The sequence below is a fragment of the Vulpes vulpes genome, unplaced genomic scaffold (genome assembly GCF_048418805.1).
Source record: "Vulpes vulpes isolate BD-2025 unplaced genomic scaffold, VulVul3 u000000851, whole genome shotgun sequence".
Lineage (NCBI taxonomy): Eukaryota > Metazoa > Chordata > Mammalia > Carnivora > Canidae > Vulpes > Vulpes vulpes.
Genome location: NW_027325889.1, coordinates 5,843 through 23,757, shown reverse-complemented (window position 1 = coordinate 23,757; position 17,915 = coordinate 5,843). Strand labels below are relative to the sequence as shown.

At 44.8% G+C, this 17,915-nt stretch overlaps 2 long non-coding RNA genes across 2 annotated transcripts; one reads left to right on the top strand and one right to left on the bottom strand.

Annotated features, from left to right (window-relative positions):
- Positions 1–2,455: 2,455 nt before the first annotated feature.
- LOC140597634 (uncharacterized) lies at positions 2,456–7,023 on the bottom strand. Its single transcript, XR_011999456.1, has 2 exons — positions 6,917–7,023; positions 2,456–3,168 (listed from the first exon to the last, which is right to left on the bottom strand). It is a non-coding gene; the product is annotated as an uncharacterized lncRNA (long non-coding RNA).
- Positions 7,024–9,175: 2,152 nt separating this feature from the next.
- LOC140597635 (uncharacterized) lies at positions 9,176–15,324 on the top strand. Its single transcript, XR_011999457.1, has 3 exons — positions 9,176–9,482; positions 11,438–11,540; positions 14,776–15,324. It is a non-coding gene; the product is annotated as an uncharacterized lncRNA (long non-coding RNA).
- The last annotated feature ends 2,591 nt before the right edge of the window (positions 15,325–17,915 follow it).

The following is a 17,915-nucleotide window of genomic DNA, read 5'->3' as shown; positions in this document are numbered from 1 at the left end:
ATGAGGAAGGCCTTCCTGAGAAGGGAACCTTCTGGCCTAGTGGCTGAGCGATGTGACTTCTTTACATGCAGTGAAAGAACTGTACCTCTGAAAATTTTATTAGTGAATTATCTATAATTTATCCATCAAGTAGTTGAAATGTCAGAGGCTGGGGAGGAGGCAAGTTAACAGTGACTACTGTTCACTGGAATTTAGAATATTGGGTGAGTTGAAACTGGGAAAGATGTAATCCTGGTACAAGGTTTCAGAGAATTAACCTAGTTGCTGCTAAGTGGAATAATAAAAGATAAGGCAAGGGACAAAGATGGAGGGCTAAGGGGGATAAATGGGGTAAAATTTGAATAAGAGCTGGCACAAAGTAAGCTAGACAATAACGTACAATGCATATATTATATGTTGTATTTTAAGATATTGTATTCTAATAAAGTAAATAGACTAAGAAAGTCTATTTCTAATTCTCAGAAAGTAAATTTGTTTTCAGATTGCATGAGCAATGTTTTTGACACTTGAGACCATAGGAAGAATTTTGCTTAATGTCACAATGTCTCAGAAATGAATCTGCTTACGTCCGCATAGTCTAGAGTGAGAGTTTCATGTAAGCGATAATACAGGTCAATGGATCCTCTTGCCTGGTGGAAAGGGAGTCTTTTAATGAATATGTTTTCTTAGTGAATGTCCATTCTACTATCTTCAAAGTTTGAGGTTCCAGCTGCTGTTTGCTGTTGGGATGGGGAGATGCCTAAGGGTCTTCCTTCTCCCCTTTCATTCTCACTGTTCCTACAAGCCCCATCTTCTCTGGTGCTCTTTTCACCTCCTTTGGCTACCCCTCAATCCCATATGGTTCCCCAGGCCTGTAATGCTCTTGATCACAACTACTTCCCATTCTTTCTTTCAAAGACACTCTGGAATGTCATTCTCTTGTGGTCTTTCTCAATTATGTGGGGTTCACAATTGGTTTACATCAGTGTGCTTCTCAGAAAGCAAGGTCTGCAAGAGGGCAGGAGGTGGTATGATGATTCAGTTGTGTTCTAAGAACGTGGGACACTTACTCCAGAGCTTCCTGTATTCCTGCTTGCTTTGTGGCAGACAGGACAGTGTCGAAGTTGAGATGTGACTTCCGGGGCCTGGTTTCAATCTTGGCCTCACCACTAACAAGCTATGTGACTTTGGGAGGTTAGTTTATCTTTCTGTGTCTCAGCATCTTCATATGTAGAATGAAGATAATAAGAGTTCATACTTCATGGGGTTGTGGTAAGGTTAGATAGGTTAATATTGGGAAATGCTTTTAGAGTAGAGCCTGAGCCATAGTGGGAATGGTATAAATGCTGATTAAATAAATATTAAAATAGGTTTGAGGTGACTGTTGTGTGGAACAGGAAGGTCTGGTTTAGGGCAGTGGCTGGTCCTTATTCACCATAATGAGGACTCGGAGCTAAACTTGCAGTAGCCAGAGGCAGTCTCTTTACTCCAGCACATTCTATATGGGTAGTTGTAATATAATACCCTATGCCAAGTTTGCTGTGTTTTCTCAACAGCTGTAGCAGTTCATGAAAGAGCTGTGTGTGGCTCAAGAGCAATACCAGGAAATGCTAGTCACTAAGTCCTACTGTGTGCTCCACCTCTCTTGATTCTCCCAACAACCCAACAACATCAGTGTGGCAGATGCTGCCAGTTGACCATCAATATCCATTTTCCCTTTCTCCTTTTATTATAGAATGCCTGGGTATTGCCAAGCACATGGTTGCACAGCTAGTGACCATATTCCCCAGCCTCCTATACAGCTGGGGGCATGGCCATGTGACCAAGTTCCGGCCAAAGGAATGTGAGCAGAAATCAAGTGTGCCATTTCCAGGTTGTGCCTTCAAAAGGAACACATGTATGCTCCCTTTGCTCCTTTGTCCCCTTGTCATTGGTTGGCATGCAGTTAGGGCAAGGGAGGGGGAACAGCCATCTTGGACTCAGAGATGAAAGCCGCATATTGAGGCTGGCTGAACTGAACAGCCAAGCCACCTAGCTCTTAGATGTTTTGTGTGAAAGAAATAAATTTTTATATTGTTTAAGTCATGGTATTTGGGGGGGGGTTCTTTTCATTATAGCAGCTTAGGTTATGGATAATGTGGAAGATATTAATATCTCCATCTTACAAAAGAGAAATGGAAGCTTAGAAAGATTAAATAACTTGCCAGAGGTCACAAAGTTCATAAGAAGCCATAGTGGGATTCAAACCCAAGTGCTCTTATGCTGGAGCTGAGACTTTTAACTGGGCATCATGTTGTTTTGCCCCTTGAAGCCCTGCTGGTCTATGATCTGGGTTTATGGGAAAGAAAGGGGGAAAGAGATACCTGTGCCAGTCCTCCTGGTCTACATCCTCAGCTACAACAACCAATACTTCTACTCAGCATGTATAATTTATAGCGATTTGTTTCTTCACAGGTACATAATTGTGTGGTCTCAATCCATATTGAATGTATTAATTTATTTATGGGTTTTTGTCATTTTTTCGAATTGTCAGAGTTTAAGGATCTAAGTCTGGTTTCTGCATACAGGTTTATTAAGCCCAGAGTCAATCACAAATGCAACACTTAACAGCATACTCAAAGAAGACCATCAAAATACCTCAAAGACAGCAGCCTTGGAAAACAACTCAAGCCAGGCAGGGCAATCCAAGTAGATAACAAGACAAACTTGTAGAGGCCTTGCAAGATCCCAGATGAGGAGGCAAAGTAGGTGAACAGCAGGAGCCAAAGCCAGTCTGAGTCAGATACAGGGGCAAACTTGATAAAGGCTGAACTCCAGCCGCAAATGTTTGCTTGCTCTTCTTGTCCTACTCAAGGTATCACAATACCATCACTGATGAAGTCAGACTTTCATGAAAGAATGGAAGAAATCTCTTCAGATTTCTGTGGCCACAGTGGGGCTAACATAATGCCTGTTCTTGGCACTATTCCTAACACTTGTTCATCCTTCAAGATTCATTTGGCCATTGTTTCCTGAAGGAAGCCTCCCATGGCCTTTCAAGTTCAGGTTAGGTGACTTTCTTTGGTACCACTGTGGCAGCTGTACTTCCTTTCTCAGAACGTTCTTCACACCGTGTCATTTCCTGGTGGGTTTTTTTTGTTGCTGTTGTTTTGTTTTTTGGTCTATACCCATCTCCATTGGTGCTCTGTTCTGAAAGACAAGTACACAGACCACAGAGGACAGTATAGACATCTACTGGATGGATGGAATGAATCCCATGGGTGGGGTAATAGTTGAAAATAACATGAGAAGTGTTGTTCTTTCTGAACAATCTAATAAGATATGCAATTTGTAGGCATCTAGAATCCAACTCCTTACCTATCTTTAAAATTTTATTTCCAGTCCTCACTCTCAAGCATTGATGAGTGTCAATTGGCTCAAGTTTTGCAGAAAATGATTGACAATATGTCACAAGGGACTTCAAATGTTCATATGATTTGATCTAAAAATTATTTCTAGAAATAGGACCTAAGGAAGTAAATACAAATACCGAAGAAGGATGTTCACTATACTGTTTTTTATACTGGAAAAAAAATTAAACGTTTCCAGGAAGGGAATGTGTAAATAAGGGATTAGTTCTTTCATTGCACATTGTGCAACCATGAGAAAAAAAATTACACTTTCAAAGAATTTTTAATAACTCAGGGAGAATTTCATCTCATAAGATTAAGTAAAAAAAGCAGGACATAGGACAGGGTTGTCGTGCCATGGTGCCAGAGAGGCTGGCAGCAAGGTGGCAGACAGGGAGTTTTGGGTTGCATGGCAAAGGAGTTTCTGATCAGATTCAGGAATAAGACATTTAAACAAAAGATGTACCAGTGATGGTAACAATTTTGGGGAGACCTAACCATTTTGTTCTTGATGGGCATGCTTTGCATTTCAAGAAAGCGGAAGATTCAGCAAAATTACAAGAGGTTGCTATGGAAGGAAAAGAAGGTTCAAACCTCATAGGAATCCCTATTCACAGATGGATGACCTGATAATTTGCTGAAGAGCAAAGGCTCAGGAAGCAATTTTGAAAAGTTAACTAGCTTTTGTCGGAAGAAGAAGTTGTTCAGCCATTGCCAGAAGAACAAGGTAGCACTGACCAGGCTTCATCTGAAGCACACTGCAGAGTAGACCAGCCTCAGCCAGCGCAGTGTAGCAGAAGTGTAAACTTCATTACTATTCCAAACAAAAATAAATCATCGGGTGAAAAAGCACAAGGAAAACGTGAACAAGTAAAAGCTAAGTGTACTGCTAAGAAACAAGAATCTGAGTGGAGAAAATGAGAGAGACAAAGCTCTACAAAATGAAAAAAATGGAAGCACTCAAAAGTTGGGCAAAAAGCCTAAAAAAGGACCAACCAAACTTGAATTCACCAATGGAGCATCTTTTAAAATATATATATATTAAAAAACTGTCAGATGTTTTGTCCTTAATCTAGGGTTAAATGATCTGCTGTCTACTGAGTTCTTTTGTATGTGTGATGTACCTCCCAACAATTAACTAGATTTCTCAACATAAACTGCAATGCTAAGCTATACTAAATATCACATGTCTAAATATTTTTGTCCTTGTAAGGGAACATTTTCCATACATGATCTACAGAATATGATTTTTTTTTCTTATTTATTTGCCTCTGAGGAAAGTTGGCCTGAAGAATGGAAAGAGCCTTTTGTTTGGGTGACAGGTTTAAGCAGGTAATACTTTTGTATCACGTGAAATTCAGGTGAAATGAAATTTTTTGAAAGTTTAAAAAAAAAGCAGCTTGTGGGCAAAGGCAGTGCCATTTTTTGGTCCTGCAAATTTCCACTGTGGCCTAGTGGGTGGGTTGGTGGGGGTCTTCACACCAAAGATGTCTTGACTCTGCTCCTTGCCCGTTAGCCACTCCACCCTCTCCCCAGACAACTCAGCTTCCTGTGTCCAGGCCAGTGAGGGGAGGGCCCTCCCCTAGCATTAGGAAGGAGAGGTCCTCTTTGCCACGGTCTTTTGCGGAGAGGGGGTGGCAGTTACACTTCAAGTCTCATCTCTCTCAGGGGCAAGGTGGTGGAGGAGCACCCAGGGTCTTCTCTTCGTGTGGGGAAGGGCTCTGAGTGCTTGCAGTGCCTCCCTGTCTCTGATGCTGTGTCAGACTGTTGTAAACTGTGGTTCTGTATGAGCAAAACTGTCTCTACTAAACAGATTTAACAGTTGAAAAAAAGAAGCAGCACACAAAATTATATATTCTGTGACCCATTACTAGTGTCTCTCTCTCACACACACAAACACACACATTACATATATAAGAGAAAATATTAGTAAGAAAGATATCTATTTATTACCACCCATGGATAATTGTTTATTTTACGTATTTTTAGTATTTCCAAGCCCCCATTAGTAGGCATTCGTTACTTTTAAAATCAGAAAAAAGAAGTTAGGGTAATAACAAATTCCAAATCCTCACTTCTGTGTTTCCTTTTTCACAAACACCCAGATCAATACATGGAACATGTGGCCTGGAGGAGAAAAAGCATATGGATTTTTTTTTTTCCCTTAGGACAGTTCCAACTATGGCCATTACCAGATGCCAAAGGACATGTGGGCCACCTCCTTCTAAGTAATTGTTCTTATTAAAGCAGGCGTAAGGTGTGGCAAAACAAAATAGGAAGAGTAGAGGGTACATGACACTACCACATATAAAACCACTGGCACTTTTTGCAAATTCTGCTTCCCTCTCCTGTCTTGCAGGCCTAGCCCACAGCGGGCTGGAAACATACAGCTGTGGTAGTGTTCACCGTCCTTCCCTCTCAGGGCATTCTGGATTGCAACACACCTCTTTTCTTTTATACCCTGTTCCTTTTTTCTACCCCTCTCTCAATCCCCAAGTGACTCCAAAAGGCCACTGTGAAAAGAATGAAAAAAAAAATATGTGGAACATTCTCAGCTCCTCAGAGGGTGGGTGGAATCAGAACAGAAATAACTGGGGATCCCTGGGTGGCTCAGTGGCTTAGTGCCTGCCTTCGGCCCAGGGCATGATCATGGAGACCTGGGATCGAGCCCTGCATGGAGCCTGCTTCTCCCTCTGCCTGGAGCCTGCTTCTCCCTCTGCCTGTGTCTCTGCCTCTCATTCTCTCTCTCTGTGTCTCTCATGAATAGATAAATAAAATCTTTTTTTTTTTTAAAGAAAGAAATAATTATCTCGGTTTCTCATTACTGCTCATGCTGCTCTGTATACATGTCATCCAACAAAACAGAATTCATCCTCTCCATTCTTTTCTTTCAAATAGTGATGAAAGAAAATTTGGTCAATAAAGGTTCCTTGTCGAGTGCCCAGACTTTTCTCCTCAGCATTAATTGTATGGCCTACTTTGTACGGTTGGTTGTGGGTTTGGTGACATCAGGATTCATGACACTATGTTTTGTGCCAGTACATTTTACTTCATTGGGTTCTGAATAATCAGAGAATAGCATTTTCTAAATAACAATTTTATTCAATACCAATGAAAATACTCATGTGTTTATATCAATAAAATATAAAAATCTGGGACCAAATTTGTTTACTGAAGCAATCACCTGGAGTTACCTTTAGGAATCAGATAGATAGATAGATAGATAGATTTATTTATTTATTTATTCATTCATTCATGAGAGACAGAGAGAGGCAGAGACACAGGCAGAGGGAGAAGCAGGCTCCATGCAGGAAGCCCGATGGGGGACTCGATCCCGGGACTCCCTGGGCTGAACGAAGGCAGGTGCTAAACCGCTGAGCCACCCAGGGATCCCCGTATCAGATAGATTTAATGTGTTTTTTAACTAGGGCTGATTTTTAGAAGTGTTTTCACTTAAACTATAATAAAATTATAGTTATGAAGTCAATGAATATAATATTACATACATAGTCAATATAAATTCATTGTCATTACTTGTAAGCACATACCTTATTTTAATGTACACGATATGACGTGATCTGAAAGTGTCTTGTTTCTCCATTTCTCTTTCACTGGAAATTCCTTAGGAATCCAAACCAACACTGAAGGAAACATAGAAAAAAAAAGAAATAAACAGGACAATGTTCATGTAAAGAACAAAGGTTAACACATGACACCAGGTCTCTTTTTATTTACTTTGTTGAAATTTACCTTAGTCAATGAAAAAAATGATTAGTTTGATTTTTTCAACATTTATTTATTCAACAGGCCATGAGCTCGGGAGATGGTCAGGGCTAGAATCCTGGCTCTATGCCTTAATAATGGTGTAATCTTAGACAAGTTACTTATTTAACCTCTCTATGCCTCAGTTTCCTAATCTATAAAATGAGGATAATATTAGTACCTGTACTAATATTAACTCATAGGGTTATTGGGAGGGTTAACTAAGAAACTACATGCAATAAACTTCTTTTTTTTTTTTTTTGCACACAAAAATCTTAGAATACTCCTTGGCACAGAGTAAATACTCAATAAATTCTAGGTGCACCAGATCCAACACAGAGCAAATCAAATATGGCCCTTGCCCTCAGAGAGTTACACTCTAGTGGCAGTATGGATGGAGTGGGTAGCAAAAAACATCACGCAAATCACACAGCTAATAGCATCTTCACAACTGTGTTAAGTGAAATGAAGCAAAAATACAGGGCACAGAAGATCAATTTTGGGGCTGCTTTCTCAATGAACTGCAAAAGATAAACTTTTATGACTTTGAGTCCTGATAGCACACTTTTGTAAAATTAAGAACACCTGAAATTTTTTCATTGTCATATGTCTGCCCATTATTTGTAGCTTTATTGGAAAAAGTAAAATTTAAAAGTTGAGCACTCTTATTTTGAAGATCATGCTATGTTTATATGTATTAAGTAAGGTGTTTAAAGGGAAATCCTAGCACCTCAAGGAGGAAAATCATTCCGTCCATTTGATTATGACAAACCAGTCCATGACTTACTAAACATTTAATTTTCCAACATGACTCTTGAAAAACAGAGTTCCAAAAGTTTTAGAATTTTTCAAAATTCTTATTCTGAGAGAGGTAGGATGGCACAGTGGCACAGGGCCCAGGGTTTGAAATCAGAAGGCCAAGGATCTAGGCTCTGACATTTTGCTAGTTTTTAAGCTTAAGGCAAGTTCCTCCACCTCTCTTCACCCTCGGATTCTTCATATTTAAAATGGGGGATTCAAACAAAGGATTGCAGAAGGGGAAGTAGGTTGGGGATGGGGTAACCGAGTGACGGGCATCAAGGAGGGCACATGATGAGATGAACACTTGAGTGTTATACTATCGGCAAATTTAATTTAAATAAAATAAAAAAAATAAAGTGGGGGGACAACCAACCTTCCACCACGCATTGTAAAGATTAAATGCTATTGTCTGGCAAACATCTAGCAGCATCTAGCACAAGGCAGACACTCTGAAAAGGGGAGCTGCTAACCAAAAGGGAAACTAAAAGACTGAACGTCCTTCACTATGGGTTTGAGACTCTTAAGATCATTAAGAACCTGTCAATGTTTCACTGCCTCGTTTTATTTTTATTTTTTTATTATTTATTTGTTTTTTAAAGGTTTATTTATTTATTCGTGAGAGACCCACATAGAGAGAGAGAGAGAGGCAGAGACACAGGCAGAGGGAGAAGCAGGCTCCATGGAGGGAGCCCGACGTGGGACTTGAACCCGGGTCTCCAGGATCACGCCCTGGGCTGCAGGCGGAGCTAAACCGCTGGGCCACCCGGGCTGTCCATCCTCATTTTTTTTTTTTAAAGGCAGTTTTCCTGTGTATGTAGTCTACGATCCGATTAAACTAACATGACATTTGAGAATAAGCTAACGCGTTAAAAATTTAGCTGTTTGCATTTATTGCAACTTCCCATCAATCCCTCAGCTGCAAAGGACACTAACATTAGGGTATGTCAAAAATCCATTTTGCACCGAGGAATTCAAGCCAGGATTTCTGACTTATTGAGAGCGGAGATCGCGTTTAGGGTGCAAAGCCCCACCCAGCAGCACCTTAGCTTTCCTTCTGCAAAACCGGCAGCCCCTCCCCCGCCCCCCCAACCCCGACCTTCGCGTCAGGGCGGGTTCCAGAAGGATGCACCGGAGGCGGGAGGGAGTCAGGGCCCGGAAGGCGGGGCCCAGACCTGAGCTCAGAAATCGCGGGGTGTGGGGGACAGAGGGGCGGGGCTCCCCCTCCCCCGACACACCTCCTTCCCCGCAGCCCTCCCGCCTCTCCCGGTCCGGGTTCGGCCTCCCACGGGGCCGCCGCGCCTCGGCCCTCTCCTCCAATCCCATCCTGCCTGGCGCCCGGGCGGCCAATCAGGAGGCGGCCTTCCGCGGGGGGCGGGACGAGGGGCGGGGCTGACCGGCGCAGGCCGAGGTCGCCTACTTGAGCCGCGCGGCGGAAGACGGGCTGGTCCGCGGCGGTGGAGACGCGGGGCCGGCGGGGCGGGCACCATGGCGGACAGCCGGGACCCAGCCAGCGACCAGATGAAGCTCTGGAAGGAGCAGCGCGCCGCGCAGGTAGAGCCCGAAGCTTGGCGCAGGGCGCTGGGCGTCGGCGAGTAACGGCCCGGGCATCGCCTGCGCCGCGGCGCCCCGGGGGGTTGGGGTGCGGGTGGGGGCGGGGAGGGCGGGGAGGGGCCGTACAGCGGATCCGGGGCCGGGTGGGCGCTGCCTCTGTGCCCGGGGCGGGGGCGGGGGGAGTCTGTCCTGCAGATCCCGGGCCGGGTGGGAGCTGCCTCTGTGCCCGGGGGGGCGGGGGGTAGTCTGTCCTGCAGATCGCAGCGGGGGGTGGGAGCTGCCTCTGTGCCCGGGGTAGGGGGGAGTCTGTCCTGCAGATCCCGGGCCGGGTGGGAGCTGCCTCTGCCCCGGGGTAGGGGGGGAGTCTGTCCTGCAGATCCCGGGCCGGGTGGGAGCTGCCTCTGTGCCCGGGGTGGGGGGGAGTCTGTCCTGCAGATCCCGGGCCGGGTGGGAGCTGCCTCTGTGCCCGGGGTGGGGGGGAGTCTGTCCTGCAGATCCCGGGCCGGGTGGGAGCTGCCTCTGCCCCGGGGTAGGGGGGGAGTCTGTCCTGCAGATCCCGGGCCGGGTGGGAGCTGCCTCTGCCCCGGGGTAGGGGGGGAGTCTGTCCTGCAGATCCCGGGCCGGGTGGGAGCTGCCTCTGTGCCCGGGGTGGGGGGGAGTCTGTCCTGCAGATCCCGGGCCGGGTGGGAGCTGCCTCTGCCCCGGGGTAGGGGGGGAGTCTGTCCTGCAGATCCCGGGCCGGGTGGGAGCTGCCTCTGTGCCCGGGGTGGGGGGGAGTCTGTCCTGCAGATCCCGGGCCGGGTGGGAGCTGCCTCTGCCCCGGGGTAGGGGGGGAGTCTGTCCTGCAGATCCCGGGCCGGGTGGGAGCTGCCTCTGTGCCCGGGGTGGGGGGGAGTCTGTCCTGCAGATCCCGGGCCGGGTGGGAGCTGCCTCTGTGCCCGGGGTGGGGGGGAGTCTGTCCTGCAGATCCCGGGCCGGGTGGGAGCTGCCTCTGTGCCCCGGGTGGGGGGGGAGTCTGTCCTGCAGATCCCGGGCCGGGTGGGAGCTGCCTCTGCCCCGGGGGTGGGCGCTGCCTCTGTGTCCCGGGCGGGGGGCAGGGGGTGCTGTCCCGGCCGGAGCGCCCTCCTGCAGGTTTACTTTCGGCCGCCGCGGGCGTGGGTGGTTGGCTCCGAATTCTGCAGTTTTGCCAGCTGGGACAGAGGTCGCAGCTCGAGGGAGCCAGGAAGGCTCCTGCGGAAAGAGGCAGAGAGCTGCAGCTGCAAGAAAGGAAGTTGTGTGTGTGTGTGTGGGGGGTGCGGGGAAGTGGCAACGGGGCTCTAGCCTGGGCCTTGCTCAAGCATTAACTACAAGCTTCCATTTTTGCGGGGTGCCAATGCTGTGTCATCTCGGGGTCTCCCTGCACCAGTCGCGAGGCCGGATCGCAGAAATAAAGAAGTTTCACATCGGTGATGCCATTTGCATTTAAACCCCCCTGCCTGACATTGGAGAGCTAGGAGTCGCGGTAGGGGCGGTAGGGGACGGTAGGGGATGGGCTCCTGCGTTTATTCACACGTTGGCGCTGAGCGCCTGCACGTGCTGGTGGTGCTGGTAGCTGTGCTGGGTACGAGGTGTACACCTGCCAGGAACTTCGGCGTTGAGAAGCGCAAAGGCTAGGCAGGGAGACAACACGAATAAACAGGTGATCACCCTGCAGCAGGGTGAGGGCTCTAATGTAGGTTATTTGTAAGGTGTAAAGGGAGTGACGGGACTTGGCTGGAAAGCTGCCCAAAGCACATGACAGCTGAACAAGAACTTTAAAGGTGAGAAAGCAGCTCAGCTCGGTCGTGGTGGTAGTGGTGGGTGAGGCGTTCTTGCCCTGTAATCCTGGGATGCAGAGCCTTAAAGAGCATCCTTGAGCAGGTTGGATTAGTTGAGAGTGCTTCTGATCTGAGTCTTCTTTTGTCATCTTGGCCCAGAGAGTCTAGAGGGACTTGGCCTGTTCCCATGGCAGCTGCTTAGTGGCAGAGAGAGGACGAGAGCCACGCTTTTCCTCGTCTTAATGATCTTTCTCAAAACTGGGTTAGTATTCATGAACTGGAGTATTAATGCTAAGTGTCCGTGGGTTACTTAATAGTTCCCTGCTCTTGAGAAGGCTGTCATGCCACCACGCTATGGCCCTGGCGCATCTCTCTTCTCGTTGTGTCCTTTATTATAGGCCAGGAGGGTTAGTTCAGTTTTTCATGAATTCCTAAAGTGAACCAGAGCGAGAGTCTTTTTAATCAAGGACAGGCAACTTGTGAGTGGCAGAGTCAAGATGAGAACTTACTGGTTGGGGGCCAGGATTCTACCCATATCCAGTAGTTGCCAAATCCTGATTCACATTGAAGTTCTCATGATACCCTGTGAACTGAGAACAATACGCACACTGTAGTGAGTTTTGCATAAACCACAATTAATTCATTTTTAAACGACCACCCCCCTCCCCAGCACTTTGTTCTGAGACTAGCTTGCCTCTTCATTTTGAGAATCAGTAACTGTTGTTAAATCATTACAGTGCTAGTGGTGATTTACCCTCCATGGTTGCCCATGTGTGAAACATCTGGCTCACCAAAACACATCTATAGTTGGGGGACTCATAGTGGCAATACTGTCGACTCCTCTGCCTCTGGCAGGTCTTTGCACTGTGTACATGGTCCTGATTGGCAGTCACTTTAATGTCTTGTTGTTCTTCATTTTTACCTGCTCTCAGTAAACCTGCTCATTTCTTTGAGGTGACCACTCCCTCCCATGCCCAGTCCTCCAAAAGGAATTTTGCATATGTCTCATAGGCCTTATAATTTTCCAGTGAAATTTCAAACATTCAGAAAAGTTGAAAGAATTATGCATTCAATACTTATATATTCACTACATTTTGCTATGTATTTCTTTTTTTTTTTAAAGATTTTATTTATTTATTTATGATAGTCACACAGAGAGAGAGAGAGAGGCAGAGACAGGCAGAGGGAGAAGCAGGCTCCATGCACCGGGAGCCCGATGTGGGATTCGATCCCGGGTCTCCAGGATCGCGCCCCGGGCCAAAGGCAGGCGCCAAACCGCTGCGCCACCCAGGGATCCCTGCTATGTATTTCTTATTACATGTTATTCTATGTCCATCCCTTCATATATCCATTAACCTCCCCTTTTCTCACAGCTGCTTTTCAGTTCAGTGTTTGATTATGTGTTTAAGATAATAGGGCAGTGAAATACACAAATATGATGTGTACCATTCCATGATATTTTGACACCTGTGAATCCTATTCCCTCATCAAGATATATAGACAATTAGTGTCACCCTGGAAAGTTCCCTCATGCTGTTTCCACCACTGTTTTGCTATATTTTTAACAATTGACCTACGTACTTTTTTTGTGTTACAGCAAAAATGTTTTAAGACTTAAAAGAAGTTTTAAAGGGATGCCTGGGTGGCTCAGTGGTTAAAGCGCCTGCCTTCGGCTCAGGGCATGATCCTGGGGTCCCGGGATCGAGTCCCACGTTGGGCTCCCTGCGTGGAGCCTGCTTCTCCCTCTGTCTGTGTCTCTGCCTCTCTCTCTCTGTGTCTCTCATCAATAAATAAATAAAAATCTTAAAAAAAAAGTTTTAAGATTCCTTCATGATGTTGTTTGTATCAGCAGTTTATTATTTTTATTGCTGCGTCACAGTCCGTTGAATGAATACAGCACCGTGTGTATATCTCGTTGCCGGACATGTGGGCTGTTTGCATTGTTTGGCTGTTCTGAATAAAGCTGCAATGCCAAGTCTTACACAAGTATTTTCGTGCACATATGCTTTCATTTCTCTTAGGAAATATCTAGCAGTAGAATTGCTGGGTCATAGTGTAAGTGAATATTTTATGAGAAACTGCCAAACCTTTTTCCAAAGTTTTGTTTGTTTGTTTTTACCATTTTACACTTCCATCAACATTATATGAGAGTTCCATTGCTCCACATTCTGTCAACCTTGCTGTTGTCATTTAATTTTAGCCATTCCTGTGGGTATGAAGTGATGGTCTCACTGATAATTTGCATTGATCTAATGACCAGTGAGAACTGAGCATCTTTTCACATGCTTATTGACATTGGTATATGTTCTTTGACATATCTGTTCAAATCTTTTGTGCTTTAAAGTATTAGATTGTCTTTTTATTATTGATTTGAATGGCTCATATTTTAAATCATATGTGAGCTAAGTGCTGTAATAATTCCAAAATATGTAATAGGATAAACATATTAGAAATTTATTTCTCTCTTACACGATGGGCCAAAGTTTGGGTGAGTACTCTGCTGCCCATAGTTATTGAGGGCTCCAGGCAGACAGAGGCTCCCCCTTTGACAACACTTACCTCTAAAGGTTGCCCTGGGCATCACCATCCAGCCATAGAAGGTTAAGAACGTGGAGGAGGGTGTGTGGGATGTTTAGGGACCAGGCTGGAAGTGGTGTGGGTCACCTCTGCTCATCTTCCATTGACTACATTGGCTCCAATGGCCTGTTACTGGGCCACACCTAACAGTAAGGGCAGTTGGGAAATGCAGTCTTCTCCTTTCCAGGTAGCTGACCTTACTATGCTGTCCAAACTATATGATCCATAGGAAAATCTGCTTAGCCATAGCCATTTCTTGTAATGTGGGGATGGGCAAACAGATAAAATCTTCTTTAAAAAGATTGTGTCATTTTGGGCAGCCCAGGTGGCCCAGCGGTTTGGCACCGTCTTCAGTCCAGAGTGTGATCCTGGAGACCCAGGATCGAGTCCCATGTCGGGCTCCCTGCATGGAGCCTGCTTCTCCCTCTGCCTGTGTCTCTGCCTCTCTCTCTCTCTCTGTCTCTATGAATAAATAAATAAAATCTTAAAAAAAAAAAGATGTCATTTTTACTTTCTGGTACTAAAATATTCTTTCTGTTAGAAAATTATGATAATGATGATGATGATGTGTGTGCGGGTGTGTGTATTTTGTTTTTTTAAATCTCCCTGTACTTGGCAAATGCCTCTATATAAGTGGGCACCTCTGTATCAACATCCTCCTTCTTATTCTGTTTTTTTCTTCCCTTTTTCTTTCTTTCTTTCTTTCTTTCTTTCTTTCTTTCTTTCTTTCTTTCTTTCTTTCTTTCTTTCTTTCTTTCTTCCTTCCTTCCTTCCTTCCTTCCTTCCTTCCTTCCTTCCCTCCCTCCCTCCCTCCCTCCCTCCCTCCCTCCCTCCCTTCCTTCCTTCCTTCCTTCCTTCCTTCCTTCCTTCCTTCCTTCCTTCCTTCCTTCCTTCCTTGTCTCTCTGTCTTTTTTTCTTAGAGCCCAATGCAGGGCCCATACTCACAACCCTGAAATCAAGACCCAAGTTGGGATCCAGAGTCAAATGCTCAACTGACTGAGCCACCAGGTGCGCCTTTATTTTTAATTTTAGTTTTTTAAAGTAGTCACCATGCCCAGAGTGGAGCCCAACACTGGGCTTGAACTCAAGACCTGAGTGTAAATTAAGAGTTGGACACTTAAACTACTGAGCCATCCAGGTGCCCCCTGGTTTTTACATCTATTGCTAGACTGTGAGAACTTTCTGGAACTACTATAGGAGGGCACCCTGTTGTCTCTTTCCTCAAGCACCAGATGCAGAATGCCAAGCTAGGTGTATCCTTTGGAGCCAGGATGACAACCAATGTAAAAGCAGTTTTTTGAGAATCTCTCCTTGTAGTCAGAGTTTGTTGCTGGCAAGTGAATTGGGAGCTTTTTAAATTTTAATAAGCGATTATCGAATCATATATGTTCATAGGTATGACTTAGATCTTCTGAAAAATCTTTCTCTTTCTCTTGAAATACACTGAAGGGAAGGAATTGGTTCTCCAGCTATTTCCAGTCACGTTAGATGGAACTTAAATAGGAACATTCTTGCTCATCATTTAGATTGCTCTTCCTTTTGGATACTTGGGCTTAGTAGCCTCTGATCCCTTAAAAATTGGAGAATTTGAACACTTCAAGCTTCTCCTTTTTTTAACAGTTCCTTTATTACCTGGGAGAGAGGTTGGGTCTTGGTCCATCCATTCCCGTCACTGAGTCATAAGACAGAGCACATGAGGATTTATGTATCTTTTAGGATGATTTGATAATACCTGCGTTGTTATCACACTGCCAACATTTGGGATGGAGAAGGGGTGACTGAGAGCTCCTTATGAACATATGCTTCCCCCCCCCCCCCCCCCTTGGGGACTACCTGGGTCATAGTGTGGCAATGAGAGAGACAGGAGAAGTGGAATCAAAATTTCTAAACTTTCATTTGTTTTAGCCAATATTTAGACCACTCCGTATTTTTTTCCAGATAGAAAATATCGGCTGATTGCAAAATATAAAAGCAGATCTTTATTTTTGTTTACTTTCTTCTTGTTTTTGTTCTTTACTTTCTTCCTGAGTACTGTGACTTCTGTAGTTTCTAATAAAAAGAGCCAAGGAATCTTTCACATTTGTGGATCTACTGTCCTTCATATTTTGAGTCTTTCTTTCTCATTTCCTCTTATTCCCTAGTGTTTAAAGATTTTATTTATTTATTTATTCATGAGAGACACAGAGAGAGAGAGAGAGAGAGAGGCAGAGACACAGGCAGAGGGAGAAGCAGGCTCCATGCAGGGAGCCCAATGTGGGACTCGCTCCCAGGTCTCCAGGATCAGGCCCTGAGCTAAAGGGGGTGCTAAACCACTGAGCCACCTGGGCTGCCACTATTCCCTACTGTTTTGAAAGATTGAAGGACTAGGCTAATTCTCAGTCCTCCCAGACTTATTTAAGATCATTTCAAGGCAGAAAAAACCTCTTGCAATAGCTATTATTTTGTGTATTTTAAAGGTTTTATTCGTGATAGGATTATTCTAAATGTTTACTAACGATTGAACACCATTCCACCATTCGCAGTGTTTTGATCATTTCTTGCCAGAAGCATTGATAGCTCACCAAGAAGGGAGAAGAAAACATTAGCAATTGTGCCACTTTTCCTATTACACATACTAACATGAAACAGCCTGGCTTGGAAAGCAAACATTTCCCATTTGGGTGAAGGAGGAGGTGTGCTCAGTTTGTGTGTGCTCAGAGATCCCACCATGTGGCCTTTAAGTCTGACATTTATCTTTTTTGTAAAAGGCAACTTTTATTATTTTTTTTCTTGTATTAAAACCACCCACTAGTTCTCTTTCTTGGGATTTTTAATTTTCTTGTGTCATTTGCACGATTGTCATTGCATTTCCCGTCCCCCACTGTGTGCAACACATGGACAGGCAATTCTTTGCGTGCCTGATAGATGTTATTGTTCCTTGCTCAATGGGCTGTGGTTAGTCTAAGACCATAAAGGTTGCACGTATGGTAGCAGTTAACACACTGCTGAAGTGGTCTCTCTAGAAGCTTTCACTATACCTTGTTTCGTACCAACAGGATCCATTTGTGTTGTTTATTAAGAACAGAGTTTGGGGCAGCCTGGATGGCTCAGTGGTTTAGCGTTGCCTTCAGCCCAGGATGTGGTCCTGGAGACCGGGGATCGAGTCCCACATCAGGCTCCCTGCATGGAGCCTTCTTCTTCTGCCTGTGTTTGTGCCTCTCTCTCTCTGTGTCTCTCATGAATAAATAAATTAAATCCTTAAAAAAAAAAAGAACAGAGTTTGAATATTATAGTAATGCTGCAGGGTGGCAGATGGTGACTGCACTTACCGTGGTGAGCACTGAGTAATGTATAGAATTGTAGACTCAATATGTTGTATGTGTGCATTCATCATACTTTAAAAAAAAAGGCTTGATTTTTTTCTTACCCTTTTTGAAAAGATTTCACGTTTTCCATGATACGTTATGAAATATGTGTGATATTTTTTTGAGTGGCCATACCGTAGGTGGAGGGTACTGGATAACGTACACAATGAGTAAAGCGAAATGAAAATCAGTCTTCCTTCTTGAGCTGAGAATGACCTACTGGTATTGACTTCTACAAGGCACTTGGTGGCTTGACCAGGATGGTCCACTTACAAGACAGAGTGCGTCCCGATGATGAAGTCTCCACGTATAGCCCAGGAAGCATAGTTTTTGGTCATTAAGGCAATCAGAAACATTTCCCAATGTTATCACTTCATGTATTTTGATGTTGTGAATCACCCTGGTGTGATGTGGCCTTAAGGTGGGGCACCTTCTGATGTTGAGGATGTCTTGAGGTTTGAAAAAAAAAAAAACAAGCAAAGCCCATCAGATGGCATCTGGAATTTAGGATTAAATGGCTTATGTGGTAGTTAGGGTTGTCCCCATCTTCTCGTGATGATAAGCCCTTTCTGGGCAGGAGCCGGTATTAACCATCTGGTCAGTTGTCTAGTGTGTATTTTGTGTGTGGTGCTGAATTATGCCCTTTGTCTCGACGGAACGAGTTGCCATAGGAAAAGGATTCAGTATGGAGCGAGGTCAGAATGAGCAGAGTTCTT